The following is a 13550-nucleotide window of genomic DNA, read 5'->3' as shown; positions in this document are numbered from 1 at the left end:
AGACACAGCACAGTGCCCGGCTTCAGCCTCCTGACGGCTCCAGACAAGAACTGTACAGACATCCAAGTTCAAGGCCCCTTAAATGAAGTGTCTCTTGTATATAAATTGGGGATAAACAACACTCTTCTTGCCACTCTTGTTGTTAGGATAAATCCATTAGAAACTGTGAGACTCTCAGAAACAAATGCAACTTCCCTCCTAACCTGAGGGTGCTGAAAGCTTCTGCAGTGTGGAGAGTGTCAGCAACAGCTTGGAGCAAATCACTTGAAACTTTGCAAAACAGTGCAAAGCCTCAGGAAAACGGCCCTGTCAGCACAATATCGTGTAACCTGGAGCTCTAAACCAGCAGAAGTTTTACCAGTTACTTGCAATAATCACAGTACTATGCATACAATAATAGCATTCACCAATTATAAAATTATTTCAAAATATAAATCACATGCTTACAAATGCTCCTCCTAAATTATACACCAGTTGACTTGTAAAGAAGTTATTAAATATTATATATGGTCCACAGCTCTAATGATTTGTATCTCACAAAGGCAAATTGTTCCAGGCTGGATTCAGCTGCGTTACGATCGGGGAGGACTGTGCAGTCACAAGCACTTGAAATACTAGGCAGAGCTAACAGGGAGCAGGGCTAGAGCTCCTTTAGGGCCCCAACTGTCACAGTAAATTCCATGTTTTACAAGTATTAACAATTAAACCTTCCCACTGCCTTTGCATGAAGTGCTGTAGATTTGGGCTGAATAATTGCCCTTTGCTCTAGCCTCAGATTCAATCACAGAACAGCCCAGCTGCTCAGGAGGGACAGCAAGAGGAATGCACTCCTGAGAGATGGGGGTTAACCATAGCCCTGCCCCAACTTAAATGCGATAATATGTTTAATGACTAATAACGACTGAATGAGATGTGATGGAGAGACCCCAAAAGAGAGAATTTACAGCTGCTTTTGGCAATTAAAAACACTACAATACATTAGAATCAGAGAATATGATAGAACCAAGGCAGAAACCTGACTCTCGTGTCAGACACAAGTACACCTGCCATTCACTCATCCCCAGTAGGAAGTAACTGAAGCATTTGCGGGAGATCTACAAGTCATGAAAAAGCATGCTTAGGTTTGTTATCTATAAACTTACATGGTAACAATAACAAACAGGGCCAAGAGTAAAAACAATCAAAGGATTTTGTGAAAACAACAGAGCTGAGGTTCATTTTATTTGTCCTTGGGTTCCTAAATGTTTAGAGTGCATTTAAGTTATGTTTTCAAACTCTTCTTCACAACCAGAAATATTGATATACATAGTGGATTTCTTAATTGAGAGCTAAGACTTTCAAGGAGTCCTTGAATTTTTACAACTAATGCTTTCAGAGATGCATAAAATCTCGTCATACTCAAGATAAAGATGTCAGTAGTTGCCATCGGTATGCCTTTCATTTCTGAACGCTGCCACAGTCACTGCACAAAATTGCCTGGAAGTAGAAAAGCAGTAATTAGGATTACAGGCCAAAACTTGCCTCTTAATGCTACTTTACAGATCTTCTGCTTAATCTGCGCATCGCTAGGATGTGTTCTGCACCTGTGTGCAGCTCCTGAAGGCAAGGACCTGTAACTCCGGATAAAACACAGAAAACACCAGTGATCAACAACAACCGAGGGAGATGTCTGCTCACCGTTCACTGGCATCTCGCATCCTGCTGCTGCCCTTTTAGTACTAGCTATATAGTACCAACATCACAAAAACATTTACAGACTGTAGGGGTATCAGATAAACATAACATTAAAATAATTTCTCATGGCCGTGTCAGTCTTCTTTCACACAGCCTCAAATACACCAAATCAGTCACTGGTTACTAAGGTGAGCCCCTCAAGGCAGCAGGATAAAGTAAAAACCAGAGGTGCCTCGGTGCTTCCTCGGCCATCTCACACACAGGTAAAAAGCTGCAGGCAGGGCTGATCAGAGCCCCCCCAGCCCCGCAGTGCTGCTCCCTGCGCATCTGCCTTCCCAGCCTTTTTTACTAGGTGTTGGAAAGAGAAATCCAAAGGGGGAAGCAACACAAACAGCAAATGCTACCCATAAAACCCCCCAATCACCCAGTGGGCTATTACCTTTCAGTGTTATTTTCATTACTTGGCATCAGCTGGGATACAGATGGCTGCTCAGAGTTATTGGCTTCAAAAACTAGGTCAATGGTGGCACAGATACAAACTAAAAATAAAAATCCTGGGTTTTACCCACCAAAACTATCCAAGTAACAGCAGCCTAATCAACAAAATAATATCCCTGAGAGATTTCATCAATCCCAGACTTCACAGATATGGCTGCCCTACCTAGTAACCAAACCAGCAAGCAGGGCAGAGGACTTAGTATTATTATAGACGCATATTCATTATTTTTTCACTAGAATCCAGTAATTCCTACAGGAGCAAATCTTTCTGCAAGACATTACAGCAAACGTAATATTTGTTAGCATTTCCTCTTATTTAGTTAATTGTTTGGTAATAGTTTATAGAAGAAAGGTAACACAAAGCCACTACTATTGTTCTAAGTCATACTGATGTACTGTGGATCAAAGACAGGTCCCCCTGTTCCTTCAGGCCCTGATTTGATACAAAATGTTCTGCAGCCAAAGCAACCTACAGAAGTTTCCTTTGCTCATGCTCCTTTTAAGGCCAATTTCCCAACTCACAGCAGTATCAGCAGTTGCAGTGAGTAGGGTTTTCTGCTGCAGTGTGGAGCAGAAGCAAGCAGCTGTACACTGGGGAAAGCACAGTTGCCAAAAATTACCTTAAATTGGTATTGCTGCCAAACAGCACAGCCATGCTTTTACTCACATAAATCTTCACTGGGGGTTTTGACTGAGGAAGGTTACAGGATTTGTCCTTGGTAAAATATGTAATGGTAGGTCTTTCGGTGAGAATAATCAAATTGTATTTGAAAGCCTCATTAGAAAAATAAAATAATATTTAGCTGAACAAAGTTCCCAACTGAAACCAGGTTGTCAGCATATTTAAATGCTGTACCACCAGTGCCTGAACTCTTTGAACTCATGGAAAAATCTTTAGAGAACACCGCATCACACAACACTGGGACATTTTAGTGTCTGAGTCAAGGAGCTGTACCAGCCTGGATAAGTAATTTTAATTTTACTGTTTAATATTGTTTCTCAAACCAGCTGAACTTCATTTTGTATGGCTCATACAAAATCCCTGGGCCTCAGAGTGGAATCTGCTCAAACCATTTAAATGGAAATGCAGCTGAGTCAATGTTGCTGCTGAAAGGGGAGATTGCCTTCACCCCTTCTCTTCCCATTTCTTTCTTTCCTATCCCCAACATGGGCCTTGCTGCAGCTCTAGTACTCGCTGGACTCCGTGGAGTTCATTCAGTTTGCAAATTCTGTTTGCTAAGAAGCCATTCGGGGTTTTTATTTAGTTTTCTGTTGGTTTATTGAGCTGAAAGAGTTCACAGAGGAACTGGGTGAATGTCGAGTCAATGCCAGGGGAGAGGAGAGGAGCATGCTGCCGGACAGGACGGCTGCGTTTCGGCAGCACTGAACCATCCCAGCAGCTCGTGCCGTAACACAGAAATCCATCCCAAGTCACTTCATGCCTACGGTGTTAGTGCTGTGCCAAGCTTCCCTCAATATAAAACAGAGTCTGGGTGCAAAGCACAAAAATCATTAGGGCCTGTCCCCCCAATCTGCGATCACCCGAGCTAATGGCAGAGGGTGTGCCCGCGGTGGTACCCGAGATACCAAGGTGTACCCAGCACTCGGAGCCTTCCAGAAACCCACTTCAAGTGTGATATTGATTCCACTCAAATCAATGACAAAACTCTTTCTTTATATTGCCTAAATGCAAGGGCATTCAAAAAAGAAACAGGGCGTTCTGTTTCAGGAATGTGTCACTCGTCAGAAGTTGTACGCTTTCTTTTTTCAGAGATAACTAAAAGTAGAATTTAAATGAGACTTGTCACTATATTTAAAAAATTTGTTCAGGAGTCACACTTGTATCTAAGTATTAAAGAGTAGTGCAGGGTGCTAATAAACAACTCCCAAGGGAATGATTATCTATTTGTTTATCTTTTAAGCATTGTAAAATGTGAGAGAAGTAAGGAGAGAGGGACTTTATGGTTCCCCTGGGACAAGGGACCAGCTGAAGAGCAGAAATGCCAGCTGCTGCCTTCTTTTGTCATCAGGTATGTGCTCCTCTCTTTCTGCACTTAGAAAAATAAATAAATAACGAGGGCTTCTGGTGGTATGTCGGTAGAGTTACACGGCAGAGGCAGCGGCAGGCTCTCTGCTTTCTCTCACAACACTCGAGTACAATGGTGTCTTTGTTACAGGGAGGCTAAATAAATAATGTAGCCATTAGATGTCATACAGAAAAGGAGCATTACACGATTAAGTTCCAAATACAGAGCAAGGCTCCCAAATAAACTAACGTACAGCAAAGGAAGCGGCAGACTCTGCCAGCAGCTTGGTCCAGCAGTGTGTGGGTTTTTTTCAGGCGAAAATTACACAGGGTCAACAGAGATACAGAACATGAAGGTCTGGGCATTAAGTACAGTTCAGTTCAGAAATACCTGTTATCAGTCATTATTCTCTCTCATATGCTTTTGCTTACTGTAGCAAAGCTTATAAATGCATAAAACCCGCAGGATCTGAACTAATGTCTCTTGAATATAGCTTTTGAAAAAAAATTGCAACGCAACTTAAGCACACATATTTTCACAAGTAAAAGCAATATTATTCTAATAATCAAACACTAAAAAGAGTCTCGGAGGTCTCCAAGCAAACCCAGCTCATTAATCACATAGCTTCACATTTGGTAAGCATTCATTTGGCTAGCAGTCTGGAAATGCCAGTTAATCATTTAAATTCTGGAGTCTCCCTGAACTTCAGAATGCATTGGGATGACAGAATAATATACAAAGCCATTTTACATTTAAGATTAATATTTTAGAAAGCATACATTTTCTTTTCTATGAGCCTTTTCTGCTAATAAGGACCTTATTCTGCAAGCTATGCACACTGGAAATTTCGCAACAGCTTTTGTGAGAGTTTTCACTACAAAAAAAAAAAAACTTAGAAACAAATTTCAAGATGTTTTTAATGCGGTAAAGTTGTAAGAAGTTATTAATAGAAAACAGCAATCACAGAAGGTGTCTGTTCTAGAAATTCCTAGAAGTGGATATATAAGATGCTACAACTGATCTCCACTTTTAAAATTTGATTTTACGTATTAAAAGAAGCAATTGTCCTAGATAGACAATGTGAAATTCTATTAGTCTCATCTAATGACTGACAATTCGCTAACAAACCCCACAAACCTGGAAAGGTTTATTTAATATGAGCAAATCTTTCTTGTTTTACCAGTCTGTTTTATATAATGTAGGCAAAATTACTTGCAATATATATATAAGTATATATAAAGGTGCTTTGAACTCAACACTTCTCAGACATAGAGCTGATGGAAGCTATTCAATGGACAGCAATTTAGCCACATTCATGCAGTAAGTTAATGGCAAAAGTGGAAAGAGAATAAGTCATCTATTTTGCAGTTCCCTGCTCTACTGACTAGACCAGATTTCCCGTCTTAGATAATCACGCAGCAGGCAAGCTTTGGGGGTGCATTTTCAGAGGTCAGTTCAGGTTATGGTCTCAGATCATTAAGCCCAAGAGACCCAAGAGTACGCGTCCAAGCTCATATTCCATTAGCATGCTAGAAGAGGTTCTACTGACCCTTCTGAAACACCACCCAAGACACCTTTGAAATACCACAGAAGCAATTCTAAGAACCATGCTGCTTACCGTGGGCCTTAACATGGATTTAGGCGTCTTCTCTACATTAGTGCATGAGATCTGTCTGCCATAGGGAAAAGGAGAGCAGCTGGTTTGAAAGGAGGACAAGGAGGGACTGAAGCATCCCAGAATCGCTCTCACCCGTGTAATTCTAAGCTTGATTATAGTTCTGCATCTGTCTGATACGTGGGGCTCCTCAGCCCTCACTGGAAAATGCCACATGGCAGAAACAGTAGCCGAGCTTCCTGAGGAACAGATGCTGCTTACTGAGAAAGTCATATTCTCCAGTTAAACAACTTATTTCAGTCAAGGATTTGCAGAGAAATCTCATGAGATTGGGACTGGAAACTCAAAATTTCACTTTGGTAGAAGCGTCAGAGACTTGAACCTTGCCAGCCAAGATCTGCCAGGAACAGCTTTCTGGCACTGTCCCATCATAGATATTTTCAGTTTGACAACTGAATTGGTTAAGTAAGAATTGCTTCAGTTCATATCAAAATCACTTTTTCAGCTTGTCTACCAAAACCTTAAAAGTATGAGCTTTTGTTTTGTGCCAAATAAAATGTTACAATTCCACCCAAAATTAAACATTTTACTTCAAGGTATTCAGGACATGCAAAACCATCAAAGAACCACCAAACCGTGGACACGGTCAGCAGCGTAACTGAACAGCGTGTAACCTGGCAAGGGCTGCAACGTGCACCTGAAAGCAGGACACTTCCTTGGGTGGTTAACTCCTACTGAGGTCTCCTAGCAGCGCTGGAGGCAGCTAAAGCAGCAGACACCGTGAGGACAGCACTCTTACCCCTACAATCTTACAATTAAATTGTCTTAGAGCTTCTTCTACAAATGGTCTTCAGCAGCAGGGACGGGTGAAGGAATAAGAGGAGGGAGGCAGGGACAGGTGCAAACCGCACACTTGCCATCCGCAGAAAGACCACGCTATGCCTGGATTAGACAAAGATACAAATCGTACAAGCTCATCTGATCTTAAGCTGGATGGACCCTTGAATGCATAAATCCCTCAGCAATGCGGAATATGTGCGTACGGCCATGGTGGGGAATCAGCACAAATGTCCTCCTTTCAGCCTCGATGAAACAAACATTCCTGACACAAGCCAAGCTGTTCCCGCTCGAGATTCAGAGTCAGCATTTGAGGGAGCAGAGAATTTCAGCTCTTTGAGATCCTGGGGCATCACATCGCTGCTGTTTTGAGCATGCCGAAGTGGGGTGGGCACCACATTCTAGGACTTGTATACATCTCCTAAATCAGACCTTGTGGTACCGGGAATATTGTTCCCTTAAAAGGTTTGATTGGGTGAAGAGCTGAATGGGGCAGTTTGGAAAACAGACACCGGTCATTTCTCAGGACAATTTTGATAGTGTCAGTAGCATACAAGCAGCATTACATTGTTAATGCTTGGATTTCTGCAATATATATGATATGAAGTCAAGTCATTCTTGAGTCTTCTACAAATGGTCCTGTAAAAACGGCTTGTGGTATTTTAGATACCAGAAAATTCAACTTCATCAATAAATATGCAACATGATGTGACCATTTCAAAGACAGAACAGTAAAAACTCAGAGATTAGCTTTACGGTAATTAGTCATATAAGTATGACAAACCCTTGGGTCAAACCTCTACATTTTACAGGCTCTAAGATTATCACAAAACTCAGCTCAAAGACTATGTTGACTATCTAAACCATTTGTTTTACAACTCATGGAAAGTTTGTTGACAATTTTAAAATAAATACTTATTTGTAATTTTATATTAGTAACTTTCTTCAGAAAAACAAAAAAAACCTCTTGCTGATTTATCTTTGTTATCATAAAAAATAATTAACAAGAAACATTTGCTTCAAACCAGGATCAAAATGTTATTACATACAGGCTCAGTGGACAGCCCAATGCATAATTACTCCTGGACAGATTAATAGCAAAAATATATTATTTTCAAATTCTGATCATACTCCTTCTCTGTTCTTGAAGCTAGAAGCCTGTATAGTAACAGGACAGGTGCAGAAAAGTCCATGATCCAAGAAATAATCTTATATAGCTCCATGCATGGAATGCTGCACCAAGAATAAACTCCCAAAGAGGAGAGATGTAATTTCATATTCAGGATGAAAAACGGGCAGGTTTGTGTATTCTAGAAAGGTCCTATGCGTACCAGCATTGCTTCACATGTCCTGCTATAGGTACTTATTCTGACAAATGTTTATCCATTTGACTAGAATATTCCAGCTGGAGATATGTTCATGGGGTTTGGGTGTTCTTTTTTTAAATTGTCAGATGAAGTGTTCCAGCTGTTTAAGAACAAGTCTCAGGATAATACATTGTCTTCTCAAGGTTAAAAGCAAATTCTGACAATCCTTTATGAAACAGTAGCTCTTGTCCTTTAGAGCTCATACTAAAATGTGGCAAGGAATAGCTACTGCACCAAGTACTTGGTTTTGATTTATCTGCGAAATCTAAGTAATCTAAATTTGGGACTGAATTTAAATACCTGAACAATCACTTTGCATAAATTCAGTAGAGACTCGATGTATTAAAGTTTCCATGCAGTCAATCTACAGCTTACAAGGCTACTGTTGGAATTTCTTTTGGAAGCCCAGCATCATCCACGACTAGTGAAACCAGAGCACCTCTCAGCTGTGCTCTCATTTCTGTCCTGCTTGGATCACAGTCAGGTGGAGCAAAGGAATCACCAAATTCAGAGAAGAGCTAGAATCAGGTGGAATATAGTAGAGTAAAAGTGTATTGAGACTGGACTGGTAGACCAGAGGGAAAATGATGGTAAGGTTGTCCTAGCAAGGAGGCTTGAAACAGGAGCCAGTAAAGGAAATTAACTGGGAGGCACCGAAAACCCAGAAATGCCAATTTGGAGAAGGATGAAGAAGACAACAAGGATCAGATGGGAAACTAGGGGAGTCAGGACCTGTTTTGACAAAAAGACTGGGGCTTGGAAGTAAGAGAGTGACAACATAGAGTTGCAGCCCAGGCAGGCAGACACAGTAAAAGCCAGCAGGAGAACAGGGGCTGTTAAGGCAAAAAGAGAAATGGACAAAATCTCAAAGCCCAAGATACAAAATAAAATTAAACTAATAAAAACAAGGGAATATTATGTATTCTTGACTCAGTGAGAAGGAAGAGCATTCTTGCTAAGTAGGCTACAGTCTTTGTTCAAAAAGCCAAAAATGAGCTGGTCATTCTGGTCATTAACGAAAACAACCAGCACAGTGTAAGAACTCACCCTGGAACAGGGAAAGTACAGCTTAGAAAGCTGAATAAATTACAGGTCCTCAGATTGTCCGAGTCCGATAGACTTCACTCCAGGATACTTAAAGGGCTGGTTAAAGCAGCCTCAGGACTGTTACTGTTTATCTCTGAGGGCTGATGGAAGCTGGTCACATCACAGAAGACAGGAAAAAAGGCAAATAAAATGCCTGTCAAAAGATGGTGAGCTGGAAAGAATAGAGAGGAAGGAGAAAGAAAGCATCTGGTTGGCTTAACTTTGATTTGACCTTGTCTATTGTTGACAAGTCCATGTTTTTAAATAGTCCATTAACTTACAGTTGCTTATGATCAGTTCATTTGATTATTTACATTCATTCACTTTGCACATTTTCTGCACTTCTTTCATTGTATGAAGATTTTCCAAGCTCAAACACTTGACACACTCCTATGCAGTAGTCTGAAAGTATTCATTCTCGGACCACCTTCTGTCATTCCTCATTATTCTGTGAGTGCTTCCAGTGTCAGATGCGAGAAGTCTTTGGGGATAGCAAAAGGCTCACGGCAGATCCCCAAGCTAATTCAGCCAGCATGTATGTAATTTAGACAGACACGAGGCACAAGAAACACGTGTTCTACCCCGTACCCAATACCTCCCTGAACTAACCACTGTTCTGACTGGAAGGCAGGCCATGCTTGTATTTATAGAATGATGCATCTCTATGAGAGCAAGTATAGGCACTCTGTTAATTTGCATATGAAAAAATTATAAATCGCATTCCGAGACATATAGTCTACTCCCACGCATGCACACAGAGCAAAAATTTAGATCTATTATCACTTGTGAGGATGTACAGGAGTGTATTTGGGCATAATTTTCTAAACGTCTGGTTCCCATTCTGGCTTCATATGCACTGTATAACCACAGGAACAGGAAACCCACTGAATCGGCAGGAGCATCATCCTCAGTATTGGTGTAACTGATTTTACTTCCAAGTCAGACTGTCAGATGTTCATTCTCACACCTTGGCACCCAGCATTATTCAATGCCAAAAAATAAAACCACTTTGAGTTATAAAATCATCACCCTCCTGATAGTGAAGGATCTTCTAGGTCACCAGAAAATGCACTTGTCAGATTAGTTATGGAATATTTAAGTACACTTATTCACTCTTAAAGATGTACATAACTTGACATAATGTTAAGTTCTGTTGCTATTCTTTAAAAAGTTTTTTAAGGCCCACTGAAGTAAATGGCATCTTTACCTTGATTTTACCATTTGGAATCAGACCTAAATCAGACTCAAACAAACAGGCAGGAAATATCCAAAGCAATTAATCTTTTGCATACCCTTGAGATAAATACATCCCCTGTTTAAAGAAAGTTTACATTTACTCTCTCTTGTTTGAGCGTGCAAATGGTACGCTGAAAAAAAGAGCAAAAAGCTCTGCTGAAACACAGCAGGGTGGTAGCCAGGGAATGCAGAGCGCCTTAGTTGGGGAGTGCACAGCTACTGGCATCAGCTCAAGGGACTGAAATGAGTAGTGCCTTGCACTTGGCCAACACTTCCAGCACAAGCAGTGGAAATCTGGATCTCCAGAATATTCTGCACAATACCTGCAGAAACAGTGAGCTGCTGTCACAATACCAAAAAGATGAAATCCCAGGTAACAGAAATTAGAGGGAATTTTTCAAAGAATAAAGTTTACAAGATATATTCAAATTTTACATCAATGATATTTCTAACACAGTTTTTCCTTTGCAAATAACTTTTGAAATTAAAACATCATTTTAATAACTAAGATTAGGAAAACATTATAAATAAAGAGGACCTAACTATGATTAGTTCTTTTTCCCCTCTCCCCTTTGTTTTCTGTTCACTCTGCATTAAAATTCTATACATATAAAATTATGTTAAAAGAACACTCACAGAACTCCTATTCCACTTCTGTGTCAGCCCCACCCTTCAATTACTTTACAAATCCATCTTCACTGTTTTATGCTAGCAAGTATCCCATCAAGTCACCACAGCAGGCTCAGCCAGTGCCAGCTCTTAGCTCCAAACTGGCTGAGGCCAACTGGAACCAGCCACGATGGTGACAATCTGGTTTATCATCTGAAGCCACAGGTCAAAGGCAGCATCTTCATTTATGTTTTGGGACTGGCACAGAGTCAGCCCAGCCATGACTGGAAGCTCTTGGAGATTCCAGTACGTTGAGGACAGAATCTTCAGACATTTAAGTTACTAAAAAAAAAAAAAAAAAAAAAAAAAAAATCAAAGCATGTGCATTTTTCAGAGACTTATTAATTGGCCAGACTTGGGAAGATTTTCAGAGAGAACAACAAAAAGCACGCCCCTGATGCAAACTCATGCAAAACAGAATTTAGTTTGCTTCTCCAAAGCGTGGGAAACAAAGCTGTTCAGTGGCAGGTCAGGAGTATTGAAAATAGGCAAGACATAATTTTTTCCCTAAGCTGCTTCTTAGAAATATAGGATTCATTTTGTCCTCATTTTCCCAAAATCCTGGGCAGAGCAAACAACCAGAATGCAAATTCTGAGATGAAAAACTCTGGCCAAGTCAGAATGAGGAACTGAAAGTACCAAACACCTGGTAGCATGTACAGCTATAGTCGCTCATCCTTCAACTTTGAGCCAGAACTAAGATGGAGAGGCTGTGGCTGGTCGGAGGGCAGGTACTCCTCCGGGGCACAGGGGAGCTCAGCGGCCCATGCTCCAGCCCCTCTCCAGCCACATCCTGAAGTTCCTTTCACTGGATGCTTGGATGCGGTTTCCAGTTTCCACAGTTTGCCCTGCACTGCATATGCAGCCAACGGGACCCTGGCAGGCCTGAATAGCCCTGTTAGGATGAATCTGACCCTTTGCATGTTTGGACTTGCACCTTAGCACTAAATAAGGCCAAACAAGAGACAGTATCAGAGCATATAAAAAGCCTCTCAGGCAAATTAATGAATAAATACATTTGTATATTCTCTCACCTTTTGTAAATGGCTGGAAAGTCTTCTGTGATTCCCTCCCACACACACTTGAAGATACTTTTCTTTCTGTCACCTCCCCTATTTATTCAACCTGGATTTCTGTTTTCTAAATGCACACTTAAATTGTTTTTCAAGTTTTAACTTTAATATTTGCTCATTAATTTTCACACTTAAGTGCATAGCATTTGTAGATGTCTCTACTTTTTAAATACATCACTTCATGAATATTTTGCAAAACACCGAACGCTCTAGAATTAAGTTTGGAATTCTTCAGAATACACTTCTTCTTTGAAATACATCCAGTTTCTACCTGGCACTGCTTTATTCTTCACATTAAATGCTGCTAAGGAGACCTTTCTTTCTGAGAGAAGAATCCTGTTAACAGGTCTCTACACAACAGGAACAGAAGGGTCCAGGCAATTACTGCCCCTGTGATTTTTGCAGGAAATGATTATGTAGCTCAGGTCTTTAAATTAACAGAAAGATTAAAACCCCTCCTGCTGAAGACAGCGTAAATAAGCCACATTGTTACACATCCAAACTGTTTTAGTACTGTAATTCCACATATTCTAAACTATGGAAGAATGCTTTTTACCACTGAAATAACATCAGGTTAGATAAAACCATTGTTAAAAACTCTTCTGCTCTCAGCAGACAACAGCACCTTATCTGCCAGCGTGCCTTTAACACCACACACAGAATTAGAAGCAACATGCCAAAGAAACACAACCCAAACCGCCTCCTCTCCCACCCGTGACCGTGTAGAAGAGCAGACGGGGCTGCACTGCACCGGCGGCACGACTTTCTGGGAATTCGGAGAGAAGGCCGCTCGGTAAAGCTTTCCGAACACCTCGAGGGCTCGCTGAACTTTAAATGGCTTTTTTTGCTGCTGCTGCTGCAGCGCTCGCTCCCCTCCTCCCCCTCCAGCATTCCCAAAGCCACCCACCTCCGCCAGCCCCCATCCACCTTCTCCGAGGCGAAGCGTTTCCAGGCGGCTGCGCGCGGTTACGGTCATTAGAACCAATCAGTGTAATTTACAGAACGTGGATCATCACCGCGAACGCTCGTTCCCCTCGGGCTGCACTTTCCTCTGCCAGGGCTGCAGGGACAAAGCCACCCCCCTGAGCATCCCCCCCCCAAACCCCGGCACAGGCTTACCTGGACCCCCCGCCCCGCTCCCCCGGCAGGCAGGCCGCTTCTCCCGAGCTCGGACACGGAGAAAAGCCCGTCCCGCTCCCGCGGTGCCGGAGGTACTTGTAGGCTGCGAAGGTAGCGGGCAGGGAGAGCCCTGCCCAGGGGCAGGCACGGAGGTGGGGTCAGGGTGAGGACCCCGGCACTCCGGCGGCAGGGGAGAAGCGTTTCTCGGAGCCCCCCCTCTCCTCCTGGGAAGGCAGGACCCACCCCCCCGCAAACGCTGGGCAGAAGGGGGTACAACCCCCCCCCCCCCAAACCGCAGGGACCGCCAGCCGGGGTCCCCACGGCACGGGAACGGCTCGCAGGATCATCA

General features: G+C 42.1%; 1 protein-coding gene across 2 annotated transcripts in view; it reads right to left on the bottom strand.

Annotated features, from left to right (window-relative positions):
- The window catches only part of SHROOM1 (shroom family member 1), a 39808-nt gene extending 26473 nt beyond the window's left edge, over nt 1–13335 (bottom strand). For both annotated transcript variants that reach the window (XM_052771975.1, XM_052771978.1), the window contains exon 1: nt 13202–13335. The gene's annotated coding sequence lies outside the window, so the exon portion shown is untranslated. The remainder of the gene's footprint in view (nt 1–13201) is intronic.
- Nucleotides 13336–13550: the final 215 nt, after the last annotated feature.

The sequence above is a fragment of the Harpia harpyja genome, chromosome 20 (assembly GCF_026419915.1).
Source record: "Harpia harpyja isolate bHarHar1 chromosome 20, bHarHar1 primary haplotype, whole genome shotgun sequence".
NCBI lineage: Eukaryota > Metazoa > Chordata > Aves > Accipitriformes > Accipitridae > Harpia > Harpia harpyja.
The sequence above is the reverse complement of the archived record's forward strand: the minus strand, read 5'-3'. Positions and strand labels throughout refer to the sequence as shown.